This window comes from Cupressus sempervirens, chromosome 5 (assembly GCF_028749045.1).
Source record: "Cupressus sempervirens isolate cs-2001-9-10 chromosome 5, ASM2874904v1, whole genome shotgun sequence".
In the NCBI taxonomy this organism is placed as follows: Eukaryota; Viridiplantae; Streptophyta; class Pinopsida; order Cupressales; family Cupressaceae; genus Cupressus; species Cupressus sempervirens.
The window spans coordinates 1,047,018,969-1,047,034,007 of NC_143122.1; positions in this window are offsets into that span (position 1 = coordinate 1,047,018,969).

A 15,039-nucleotide genomic window follows, 5' to 3' on the forward strand; every position below is an offset into this window, starting at 1 on the left:
TGTATTTTAAGAATTTTGTATATAAAATATTTGTTTCTCATGTTTTCTTGTAAAAAATCATTACGTTTTTGTGAATTTGGAAATTTTTTTTAACTTTGTTTTGTCTTTAGTGCATTTTGGATGGAAATTAGCATGTCCCATATTAGAGATTGTTGCTCTTACATAATTCAATTTCAACTATGCATTATTAATTCCTACCAAAGGCAAGATATTATTTCTTTCATCCAATTCAATTTTTCAATTCAATTGACCAATCAACTCATAGAATTAGAAAGATTATAAGAAACTTAAAATGTTTATATATTTTCCTAATTTTTCAATATTTTATAAATCACATTTTTAGGCTTCTGAGGCTTCTTCAATTTTGAAGATAAAGAAGAGAGTGTGGTGGACTGAGGCAGAGAAAGGAACAAAAGAAGAAGTGGATGGCCATGCAGAGGAATTTATTTCAAAATTCTATGATGATATCAGCTTGCAGAGACAAAAAGATTTAGTTGATTATTGTGACATGCTAGAGTGCATGACTACTTCTAATTAGCATTTGTTGAATCTGAGTCCAAGTTTGAGGCTGATTCCCTTGTTTATTTATGTAAATTTGTTGTCTTCTTTGCAAATTTATGTTGCATTTTTATGGAAATGGATTTGTGTCCATGGTGTGCACCACTCTGTTATGTGTATTTAGTTTGCATTAAATAGCATGTTTTTAGTTTGATTTGTATCAAATTACAATTACCAAAATGAACTTTTTCTATTAAAAAAAAATTATTTTGATTAATCATTTACATGAATCAAAGGCCAAGTACATAAATCTTCTTCTTTGAAATAGTACATTTTTTTTGAGTTGGTCTTTTCATTATGATATGTCATGGATTCATCATGACTATCTAATATCCTGACAAATCGATCATGTATGCATGTTAACATGCTAACATATCATACCATCCCATATCAAATAGGACGTAGTTATCCTTCTGATGTAGTAGAAAACAAGCATTGTGTATACATGCCATCCATCTTTGACATAACAAACAGAGTAAACAAAGAATACTTTGTGATTGAAAGGAGATCTAACTTCAACATGTACAATTTGATTGATGAAAATTCATCACACATGGAATGCATAATTTAGTTTTAAAATACAATCCTTCTTTTATAATTATATTATTATTGAAAAATATCAATTAGTATTATTTTATGTTACTGATATTATTTTCTCATTTTAAAATTATTAGCTTATATTGTGTGTTTTGACATTGAAGGAGTGGCTTATCATTTGAAGATTTTATTGCTTGTTTGATGTGATCCAGGCTTAAATTGTTCTCAGATGCTTGAAAACATTGTGTTTTTTTAACAACAAAGGAATTTGACCTATCATAGGAATATTTTATTAGTGATTTGACAATGATCACAAGTGAGTTTGAAGAGAGAAAAATCTTAGTGTGATCTTGTGAAATCCCTTCATTCAATAATGACTTGCAATGTCAAACAAAAATGAAAATGTATTGTAGTTTTGTCCTACATAACTTGGTGACATTGAATGAGTAAAAAAGGCTTCCTACAATAAGCTAGACTCATTCAACAAGCTCTTATGATGTCTAAAAATGCACAACATTTTCAACATGTGAAACATCACAAATGAAATCCCATCCTACACAAATGGCCTACGATGCCACACATGCATGAAAATGCACTATAATTTTGGCCTGTATAACAATTCAACATCAAATGAGAAAAAAAGGCTTCCTACGATAAGCCAAACTCATTCAACAAGCTCTTACGATGTCCAAAAATGCACCACAGTTTTTCACCTATGAATGTTGAATGAGCAAAAATATATTCATTTGATATTTAACATATTTGATGTTGTTGATATCTCTGACCATTTTTGTCTATTAGTGTCAACCACTTAGTCATTTATAAGGTAGAATTAGAAGGTCATCACCATGATCGAGCTACTCTATATAGGCCAATTCATGTCTCTAAGTATGTACCTAGCTCTATAACAACCAAGTAAGTTTTTGGGTCACAAAGTATTTTTGTATGCAAGCCAAGCTCATAAGTGATCGAGCAAGTTTTTGAAAATATAAGTGTTGAGTTACTTAGTATGTATCAAGCATAATGAAGGAAAAGCAACATCAATGTCGAGCATTAGGTTACAATAAAGTTAAGAAATGTAGAGTTTACATAAAAGTTAGGAATAGAACAAAGTTTTAAGCAAAATGATTATTAGAATGACTCGGAAGGGATATTTAATTTTTGAAGAGGTTGTTATAGAACATTTAATACTTTCAAAGATTGTTACATAACATTTACACATTGTGGATCACATATCCCTATGTTGTGCATTTGATGATTAGGATGAAGAGATAGACTCTTCACAAAACTCTATATAGCAATGATCTTAACCTAGATTGTATGCTAGTAAAGAAGGAAATGAAAAAAATTTATGTTTGAACATGAAGCTATATACAGTGAAGGATTGAGATCATATTAGAAGTCATTGAAGGGTTATGTTATCATCTAATAGACCAAGTGACCTAGTCATTGAAGTGAAGTGAAAGGGAAAGACAAGCATATCAAATTAGAGGAGAGGATCAATTAGCAAGGAGAAGACTCAGAATTATCTTGCAAAGAAAATTGAGAGTCAGGTACTGAATCCATTTTAATAGACTTGAATTAGGGTAAATCTCTTAATAGAGTGGTCCTAAAAAATCTTTGTAAATCTACTAGTAGAGTCCTTACTTTGTTGTAAGTGTTAAATTCTCTAACAAGGTGAGACCTAGAAGTCTCTTAAGCCTTTAAAAAGATAGACCCCTCACAGGGAAGATCATATTTTATGGTCAAACATTGTAATCTTAACTAGTTAACTTAATTACTATAGTAGTGAAGATTTGTGGGTGTCATCCCCACCCCAATTTTACCTTCACCTTGGAGGGTTTTTGGGTAAGAAATACTGTGTTATGTGTTTTACTTTAATGTATGCAATTGATTAGATTTACATGTTACAACAGATTTACATTACTAGTTTTACATGCACAAGTTATTGATAGATGTGGATGAATATGTGAAAAGTTTAAAGTGTTTAAGATTCTTATTCAACCCTTGCCGCCCCCATCTCCCCCCCCCCCTTGGGTATCTAGTTTATCCTTTTTATTCCTCCAACAATCAACAATTGGTATCAAAGCATCAGTTCTCTAAGAGAAACTTAACAACTTGGAGATGGATGCATTCAAACTAGATAAGGTTATTGACAATCAAGTGATTGAAATTCAACTCACACTACATAAACTTGAGAAAGAAAGACAAGATCTGTAGGATTCTCTAAAAAGGAGAAAGAAAATTGCCATCCAGATAAAACAATTTTCATAAAAAAAAGTTGAGATTGAAGGACTATTTGAATGAATCAATCCAAATGAAAAAACATCTATTGATCTACTTGACATGAAAAAACTCCTAAATGAAGAAATAATAGGGCTAAAAAGAGAACATGAAATCTAGTCAGTAAGACTATGAAGTCATTAAACAAAAGAAGAAAGATGAAGAATACAAGACTATGGCTAAATAAGATAAAAGGGTAATGGTTACTAGACTTGCAGAAAGGACATCAAATGTACAAATTCTCACAAACACTCAATTGAACATGATAAATTAAATCATGCTTGCAAATTAGGAATGGAATCACAAGGATGTGGAAATTATAAATCTAAAATCAAAGGAGGACATAGTGAAGAATGAGAAGGAATCATGGGAGAGATTCAACAAACCAAAGGAAGCAATAAAGTACTTTGAAGAATTTATGAAGTTGTCAATTTTTTATGATGGGTCATGCCATTCATGCATTGAAAAGAGAGAATCATCCAGGAATGGAGAACTAAAGAATGAAAGGTCAAAAGGAAAAGAAACATGCTATCACTATGGAAAACTTGGTCATATTAAAAATATTTGTAGAAGAAAACATGGTATGCAAAATTCTAAACCTAAGTTTGCTAGTAACTATTTTTACTACAAGAAATAAGGACATTAGATACAAGAGTTTAGGTCAACACTAAAGAATACAACTGCTACACCTAAAATTGAAGGATATTGCTATATCTGTCAAAAATATGGGCATATAGCATATGAATACAAATCATAGACAAAATCCTACTAGATAAATTAGAGAAAGAATTATGCATCTAACAATGCATGTTCCAATTGTCACAAATTTGGACATCAAAGTAGGAATTGCAAGATCAAGTATAGTCACAAAACTAGACAAAGGAAAAAGGCAAAGACAAAGTGAACAATGACCAAATTAGGAATGAAATGAACCAGAAATGGAAAAGAAAAACAAAAAGATGGAAATAGTGGAGAAGATGGAGTTGAGATCACCCAATCTAATTGAGAAGGTGATCATGTCATCTCAAACTAAGCAAGAGAAGTATGTATGGAAATGTATACTTAATTGATATATCATACATCAGTTTGTTGCATGAAAATGTGTCAAAAGTCCATATATGCATACACAAGATGCATAAGAAAAAAATTTTGAAATGTTTACGAGTGTAAGAAAATTATCTATGTGGACCAAGCATTGCAAAATGGACTGAGCATTTTAAGAATAATGTGGTAAAGACTGAGTGACATGGAAGAGACCGAGTTGTAGACCTAATTGAAAGGCATCAATATTGACCAAGACAACTGGCTTCCACTCACCTAAGTACATAATATTAATGGAGACCCTAATTGATTAGAAAGAAGGTATATAACAGATTTCAAAGACATTATCTCATACCCTGCTTTGTATTTCAAGAGCATAGAGTGATTTGGTGATTTTGGTAATTAGCAAAGATTTCAAGAGTGATTTAGTTAAAGAAGTTTGAACAAGTAAAGATTTGAACTGTGCTGAGTATCTAAAGAAGAAAGAACTTTAAACCTTATCTACTATCATGGTAACTTCACCAACTATTGGAATAAGTCAAGAGGATAGTAAAATTCAATTGGTGAAGAGTGACACCTATCCTCTACCTAAGTTTCATGCTATTCTAGAGATTTCTATGAAAGGAGATTCAATGGGTGCACTATCTTTGATACCACCTAAGGTCATTATGATTCATGATGTAAGAAGATGTTATCTGTGCAAAATTGAAGAAGTTGGAGATTATGTAACAAGAGAATCTTATGAGAAGCTATGCAACAAAGGAATCTTGAAGGACAAATTTTAAATTTTTTAAAGGAAAGGGTTAACTCAGGCCTAAAAATTCCTAGAAATCTTCAAATTTGAATGGATAATATTTGTTTTGAGAAGAATTCATGACATGAATGTTGGAATTCTTTAGAATAAATGAGAGGGTGTTTGAATTAGTTATCCAAGGTCCAAATGTACAAATATTTTTTTTCAATGCTTAGTAGACCCATATCCATAAAACCTTATCATGCATGCATCCATTAGATCATACAATAATTAAACTTTATAGGTTACTGTCCTAAGTCAAAATAACTTTGTAGAAATATAAACATGAAATGACATAAGAATATTCACACATTTGACATAGATTTTACGTGGAAATCCAATTTGAGAAAAATCACTAGTAACATGCTACTAATTCTCACTCTTTTGAAATGATGCATTGTGAAAGACTAGCCCTATTAAAGGTTGCATAAACACTATTAAATGTGACATGGTTAAAGAATTTCAATTACCCTATTAGGAGTGAGCCTTGTTAGAGGACTTTATACCATTCCATTAGAATGTCTCCTGATTAAAGGATTTACAAATAACTGATAGGTCAACCATAATTCAAAAGATTTACCCTAGACTAGTACAATGATTAGAAAGTAACAATAAGGTTTGATTTGATAGAAAATTACAACTCACTTGCAGATTATAGATCTCTATTTCAATCCTCCATTATGCTTGACATTCACACACTTCAGCTCTGATAGCTTGTTCACCCTTCAAGCATTCATACTCTTAAGCCTTCTTTATTTACATGCCAATAATAGTCACTTCTATTCAACCACTAAATGAAGCAATACCCTAGACTCCTTGTCTTCCTTAGGTTCTTGTACATGATAACATTTTCTTCTGACCATCTATCTCTATAAATAGAGAGTTCAAATAATTTTCTGCTTAACCACAATTTCCCATTTTAGGGTTAGCTAGGATTAGGTAGGATACAATGAATCTATCCACTTTTCATTTGGTTTCTCTAGAAAATTCTTCTAAAATATTCCTTGAATTCACCTAAGAATGATAGAACTTGAATTTTGTGCCACTAAATCATCATAGTTATCTTCCACATGATTCACACAATTCAAGAAAATAAAATAGTTAGCTCAGATTCATCAAATCTTCAATTTAACATTGTTTGTTGTTACTTGGAAACTATACTACTTTATCACTCAAACAACACTGGTTCACTCGAAAAAAACTAAAGTTTATTGATACTCATCACCAACTAAACTTTACTTGACATATACTAACAATCACTTGGCTTGCACTATTTTCCATCTTTGCTCGACACCTCTTGATTTTTACTTGGCTTCCACTAATTTCTTCTCAGCTTCCACTAACTAGTCGGCAAGGCTTGGCTCACACATTTCTTACTTGATATTCTTCTAGTTTTAACTTGAATAATATTTCATTTCAAACTTTAAGTAGATAAACAATTCACTATAGTATTAATGTCTTACTTGGTCTTAGTACTTCTTTTACATACCAAATAACTCAAAATTTCTTTAGGTGCTATTGGTGTCTCCTCTTTCTGAATCCTTTTCATCAATCAACTCAATGATAGATTTCAGACCAAAAAACAATTGTCTCACTAGCAGGTAGTAGGCTTGACATCATTAACAAAATAATGATTGTTCCATTACAAGTTCTTCACTTTAAAACAATCTTATATCAACAATCTCCCTCTTTGGAATTGATGGAAAACCAATACCAACAACTATTCCAAAAAGAAAATAAATATTTGAAATTTATCCCTCTAGCGGTGTAGTATATGTCCTTCCTCTGTGTAGGGTAATGTGAGATTTGTCAAGTTCCTTTACTATATTTTCTCTATCTAACTTATATCTCCCCTTCAGAATATCACTCCCTCTTTTTAATATTCAAGTGTATCCATCTATGTTTGCTCTTCTTTATCAAATTATTTCTCCCTCTTACTAGGTACTTTTCTATAGTCATTTCTCCCTCATTCTTATTTTTGGGTACTGTATCTCCCTCTAGTAATCACCTCTAGTAGCCATTTCTCCCTCTTTGATAATAATGCCAAAGACTTGTTATCTTTGTATCCAAATATAATCAATTTAGGCTCTTCCTCTTTCACCTTTCATGTAACTATAAATCTTCTAATTCAACTCCTTCATTATTTTACATAGCTCTTAAAGTAAGATCCACTACATCAAGTTGTGAGTTACAACATTCAATTCAATTGATGCAAGGTACTACTCATACTTCTTAAGTAGCTTTGGATAGGGGTATCACCTCTAGTTTACCTCTTAGATACTAATAAGAATCCTTAGGTAAAGCTTTTGTGAAGATATCAAGTATTTGTTCCTTTGTATTCACATATTCCATCCTCACTTCTTAGTCTTAAACTAACTCTCTCAAGTAATGATACTTGATTGCAATGTGCTTAGTCTTTGTGTGCATCACAAGGTTCTTTGATATGTTTATAGCACTTGTATTATCAAATAAAGTACCACAGGTTCAGTAATTTCCTCCTTCATTACTTTGAGTAGATGTTTGATCCATACCACAATTTACAATTTACTACAGAAGCCATATATTCAACTTCAATAGTAGATTGAGATATGCAATTTTGTTTCTTGTTGGTCTAGGTGACCAACCTCTTTCCTAAGAAAAATGCCCCAACACTTGTGCTCCTACTACCACCAATGTTTGTAGTCCAATCAACATCTGTGTAGGCTCTCAACTCATTTTTTTCATTTTTCTTGTAGTATAGACCATAGTCTTCTATTGCTCTCAGATATCTCATAATTCTCTTAACAACCACCAAATGATTCTCTTTAGTATTTTTAGAGAATCTTGTAACAATCCCAATAGATAATGCAATGGCAAGTCTTCTATGGACAACATATTGCATTTTCCAATCACAGACTTGTACAATGTTTGATTCACTTTAGTATAATCATCATTTTTTGACAATTTGTGTCCTATCACCATAGGTGTGCTAACTAGTTTTGAATCCTCCAATCTATAAGTTTTCAATATTTCTTTCACATACTTAGAATGAGTGATGTATATACCATATTTCATCGATATAATTACAAACCAACAAAGAAATTAATCTTTTCAAACATCTAGACATCTCAAATTCTTTCTTTATCTCATTTGAAAATGTCTTATATAATGTATCTTGACCTCCAAATATGATATCATCAACAAAATTTTTAGCTATTAAAATACCTTTAATTTCTTCTATGTTTAAGTATAGATTATTGTTACCATCAGTCTTCTCAAAACCAATCTTCACAAGATAATTGTGAAGCCTTTCATACCATGCTCTTGGGGCTTTCTTTAAACCATATAAAGGTTTTTGTATTTACATACCATGTTTTTGTTGTTAGCATCAAAAAATCATTTTGGCTATTATATATAAACCTTTTCTTCTAATATACCATTCTGAAATGTTGACTTCACATCTATTTGATAAACTTTGAAACCTTTGTATATAGAGTAAGCAAGTAGAGTTCTTACTCCTTCCAATCTTGCAAAGGGGAAAATTTTTCTCCATAATGAATTCCTTCTTCTTGTGCATATCCCTTGCAAAATAATCTTACCTTATTCCTTGTAACTTCACCATTTCATTTAACTTGTTTCTATTTATCCACTTGGTTCCAATCATACTCTTGTCCTTTGGTCTGGGAACTAGAGTCCATGTCTCATTTCTCTCAATTTGCTCAATCTCTTCTCTCATGGCTTTACTGCATTCCTCATTTTCTAAGGAATCTTTCACTATCTTATGCTCGTGCATTCTCAAAAGACATGTATCACTTCTCATCCTGTTCCTTGTCATTAGTCTAACATCTTTATCGTCAATAATTTGTGTAGAAGGGTGATGTCTTTTGACATAATTTGACAATCTTGGTTCTAATCTTCTTTCTTCAATAGGTCTATCAACTTCTAAATCACTATTCACTTTTTTATTAGGTAAATTTGTAAGGAAACTCAAGTGCAAAATAGCTTCCTACACTAATCTCTTAAGAGAAGTATGGTGCAAATCCTATTAAAATCTTTTGCACTTATAGATAGAATATCATGTAAACAACAATATTTCAGCCAAGCAAGCATAAAGAAATTAGACAGAGAAAGAAACACATAACACAATGATTTTCCGGTGGGGAAAAACCTTTCGATAAAACAACCCCACCCCTCCAAAACCTACACAATGTATTATCTTCAACAAAAGGTTACAATACACTTGCAGTGCAAGCTCAACAGTGACAACAGAAGACTCCAATAGCAACTCACAATACCAACAATACACTCTCACGCATCGCTTCTCTTCACAACCTAAAAATGATTATAACATGCACTTCACTTTAGGGCTACTCCCAAAGGTAAACTGTATTAGGGTTTTACCATTCTCCAAGAAAATAGGAACCCCAAAAATTTTTTTGGGCCGATGCCCTGAACCCCACTATTGGGGTAGAGTGTATAGTACTCAAATATCTTAGTTGAAACATGTCTTCACCTATCATTAAATCTTCTTAACATAGCTCTTACATGTCATAAGAATCCCTCATAACCATTTTAGCCATGATCTCCTTACACACAATTCAAGATGTCGACACATCAACATTATTTGCAAGAAATACATTTTACAAAACAAATAATAAGAATAGGAATTATACAAGGTTGAGACACCTTATTCCTAACATTCTCCCACTTGTCAAACACCTTGTAAGAGCAATAGGAACATAATAGGAACTAATCGCTATAGGCCAAAAGGCACATAGACTTCGAACACCATCTGAACTTCTCAGTGCCCACTGGTTTCGTTAATGCATCTGCAACATTCTTCACAATATCTAACTTTTCCAAATCTACCTTTCAATCTTCCACCACATCTCTCACAAAGTGATACTGCACATCAATGTGCTTCATTCTGGCATGGAAAGTTGGATTCTTCACAAGGCAAATAGTACTCTAACTGTCACACCAAATAGTAATTTGTTCTGCATCAACACCAACATCATAACACAATCTCTTAAGCCAAATGACTTCCTTACAAGCATGAGTAGCAGCCATGTACTCAACTTCTATAGTGGACAAAGCAACCATAGGTTGTCGCTTGCTCATCCAAATGATGGCACTACCAAACATACTGAACACATAACCATTGGTGGATCTCCTACAATCAATATCACCTGCCCAATCTAAATCCACAAACTCATGAATACAAATTGAATGCAGAGACCCTGAGGAGTTACCATGATAACATATGGAGTAATCTTATCTACCCCTCAAATATCTAAATACTCACTTAACTGCATCCCAATGTATCCATCCAAGATTAGCCATAAATTGACTTAGGACTCCCATTGCTTGGGCCATGTCTGGTCTAGCACAGACCATAGCATACATAAGACTGCCAACTGCACTAGCATAAGGTACTCTAATCATGTTCTCCACCTCACTAGGAGATTTTGGAAAATCATCTACAAATAACTTTGTTCCCATAGGAATAGGAACACATAGTGGTCTACAATTTGCCATGTTGAACCTGTCCAACACAGACTTCACATACTTACTTTGACTCAACCAAAGTTTTCTGTTAGACTTGTCTCTACTGATTTCCATACCCAAGATGTACCTAGCTACCCCAAGATCATTCATCTCAAACTTTGCTAACAACTGAGATTTAAAATAAAAAATCATACCCTTACCCTTCCCAAACAACAACATATCATCAACATATAATGCAACAATAAGAAGGCGATCATTTTCAACTCAAAAATAAACACAATGATCTGATTTTGATCTTACAAATCCAATTGACAACACAAAGGCATCAAACTTAAGGTACCACATCCTAGGAGATTGCTTCAAACCATATAGAGATTTCTTTAATTTTCAAACTAAGGATTCTTTACCTTTAACAATGTAGTGCTCAGGCTATGACATATAAATCTCTTCCTCCAAATCACCATGAAGGAAAGTTGTCTTCACGTCCATCTGTTCTATCTCTAAATCATATGATGCAACAAGAGATAACAGAAATCTAATAGATGTCAACTTTGCAATAGGAGAGAATATTTCACCATAATCTATTCCCTCTACCTGTGAATACCCCTTTGCAACCAATCTAGCTTTGTATCTTTCAACACTGCCATCTGCACAGAATTTCTTCTTGAACACCCATTTACAGCCAACAGATTTTCTCCCTTTAGGAAAAGGTACAAGGTCCCATGTTTTATTTTTCTCTAATGAAGCCATCTCATCATCCATAGCCTTAATCTAGGAACCTGCATCTTCCATGCCCAAAGCCTCTTTCATAGATCTAGGCTCATTAGTGTTAGTAATCAAAGCAAAAGTACAACTAGAATCTAACATAGAATAACCAAACCTTTCTAGTTGCTTTCTTTCTCTCATGGATCTCCTCAAGGGCTGAGGTTGAGGTTGTTTGTCCTCTTCTTCTGAACTATCAGAGTTGCTAGAGCTCTCCTCATCATTAGACCCAACATGGTCTCTCTGTTCAGTCTTCTCAGGGGTAGGAGGAAATTGAGCAACATCTTTTTCCTTTTCTTTTTCATCTGGTTGTAGCACAATAGGAGAAGATGTTAGCTCTCTAAAAATAACATTTCTACTATACAACACCTTACTAGTCACAGGATCCCAAAGCTTGTATCCTTTCACACCAGTACTGTACCTGATGAAAATACATTTAACAACTTTGTTTTCCAACTTAGATCTTTTCTCCTTTGGAACATGTGCATAAGCTTCACAACCAAAAACATGAAGATGTCTAATTGAAGGCTTCTTACCAGACCACATCTCCATGGGTTTCTTACCAACAAGGGCTGATGTAGGAGATCTGTTAACCAAATAGCAAGCAGTGGCCACAGCTTCGGCCCAAAACCTTTGTTCTAAACCAACTCCACTAAGCATACTCCTAGCCTTCTCCATCAGTGTCCTGTTCATTCTCTCTGCAACTCCATTTTGTTGTGGGGTATAAGGAGTTGTCTTATGCCTCTTGATACCTTGTTCTTTATAGAACTATTCAAGCTCTGCCAAGAAAAACTCACCACCATTGTCAGTTCTCACACACTTAATCTTCTTACTAGTCTGATTCTCTACAAGGGCTTTAAATTCCTTGAATCGACTAAAGACTTGTGTCTTACTTTTAAGGAAATAAATCCATGTCCTTCTACTATAATCAGTTATAAAAGATACAAAAAATACAGACTTGGAGATTGAAGGAACTTTTATAGGACCAAATACATCAGAATGAATAAGATCCAAAACATTAGAAGATTTGTGAGAACTAGAGTAAAACTAAACACAATTTTGTTTACCATAGACACAGTGTTCATAGAAGTCGAACTCAAGATTGCAATCATTTAACCCCTCAACAAGATTTTTATTTTTCAGGGTTGTGAGACCCTTTTCACCAATGTGACCAAATCTCAAATGCCATAACATTATCTTTTCTACAAGAAGCTTACCTTCCAAAGTGTTTGCATTGCCATCAGAACCAATAACCACAGTATTCTTCACTACTCATTCAGATGGTGAGGATGAAGAACTATTACATAGAGGAATACATGCATCTAGCCAAAATAAGGTGCCTCTCCTAGTACCCTTTGCAAGCACTATTGATCCTCTCTTCATCTTGCATCCTTCTTTCAAAAAAAAAACTTGCACACCTACATCATTTAGTATACTTATAGATAATAGGTTTCATGCCAAACCTGGAATGTGCATAACTCCATTGATTCCCTTTACTCATCCATTAGGAAATTTGATAGTGACCCTTTCATGTCCAACTATCTTTTAGGTGAGAATCATCACCCAAGTACACCTTTCCACCATCGAACTCTTCATATCCTGAGAACCAGTCTTGATGAGAGGTCATGTGAAAAGATGCACTCGAGTCAACCAACCACACATCATCAGATGCATGGGTTGCCAAAGCTATGATGAATGCATCGCCATCTTCTTGAGATTTTTCAGTACCAAAATATGAGGCTTTCTTCTTCTTCTTAGGCTCTTTACAGTCTTTACGAAAGTGCCCAGTCTTATCATAGTTCCAACATTTTTCCTTGGAATTATTGGAAGTCTTTGACTTCCCATGAGGTTTGGATCTACCCTTATTGTCAGACTTATTGTCATTTTTCTTCCCTCTTTCTGTGGTTCTCCCACGAACAGCAAGGGCTTCTTTTTCTGAAACACAAGCCTTTCTTCGCATCTCCTCTGATAGTAATGAAGACACCACATCATCCATTTTTAAGGTGACTAATGTGTTTTCGAGAGCCATCATGAGATGGTCCCATGAATTTGGTAAAGAACACAAAAGTGTGTAGCAATGATCCTCCTCCTCTAACTTGACACCAGCTGATGTCAACTGTGCAACCAACAAATTAAATGCATTGAAATGATCTATTAAGGACCCACCTTCCTCCATTCATAGAGAATACAACTTCTTCCTTAGGAACAACTTGTTCACCAAAGATTTGGCCTGATACACGGCCCTAAGCCTTTCCCACAAACTATATGCAATTTTCTCATCTAGAACATTCAAAAGGATTGCATCGGTTAAATAGAGTCTTATGAGACCCTTAGCTTTATGGTCTTTGATATCCCAATCTACTTGATCTATAGTTGCTGGTCTTATAGCACTTTTAGTTGCTTCCCATAGGTCACAATCTTCCAACATGTCTTCCATCTTGAGTTTCCACAACTCAAAATTAGTGCCATTAAATTTCTCCACCTCCATTCTTCCATATGATGAACTCACCATCTCAATCTACAAATAAGATTCAAGATGCTCTACACAAGACTCCCACTCAACTTGAGATTAGCTCAAAAAACCCTACCCAACAACTAGGATCAAAATTTGATCAAGCTCTGATACCACTTGTAAGGAAACTTAGGTACGGAAACAGATTCCTACACTAATCTCTTAAGAGATGTATGGTGCAAATCCTATTAAATTTTTTTGCACTTACAGATTCAATATCATGTAAACAACAATATTTCAGCCAAGCAAGCATAAAGAAATTAGATAGAGAAAGAAACACATAACACAATGATTTTCCAGTGGGGAAAAACCTTTCGATAAAACAACCCCACCCATCTAGAACTTGCACAATGTATTATCTTCAACAAAAGGTTACAATACACTTGTAGTGCAAGCTCAACAACGACAGTAGAAGACTCCAATAGCAACTCACAGTACCAACAATACACTCTCATGCATCGCTTCTCTTTGCAACCCTAAAAATGCTCATATATCTTAGTTTCCACATGTCTTCACCTATCATTGAATCTTCCTAACATAGCTCTTATATGTCATAGGAATCCATCATAATCATTTTAGCCATGATCTCCTTACACACAATTCAAGATGTCGACACATCAACATTATTTGCAAGAAATACATTTTACAAAACAAATAATAAGAATAGGAATTATACAAGGTTGAGACACCTTATTCCTAACAAAATCAACATCCTTTCATGTAGACTTATCTAAGAGTCAGAATGTGCCTCAACTTTTGTCTGTAACTTGACTCCTAACTCTAGCTTGGTTCCTAAATACAACTCAACATTCATTGTATGTGACTAAGTAGGCATTGAAATTTTTTGTTGATTTACACCTTGGTTTACAACATATTCATTAGTAGGAATAACTTCATAAAAGTACACAAAAGATATGTACTCTTCAGGTTCTTTCATAGGTTCAGCTCCATGTACCTCTGTATATTCATCAAACTTCACATTCACACTTTTCACAACTTTGTAGTGCTACTATTTAAACATTTATAAGCTTTAATTCTTATGGAATAACCAAGGAATATACCTTCT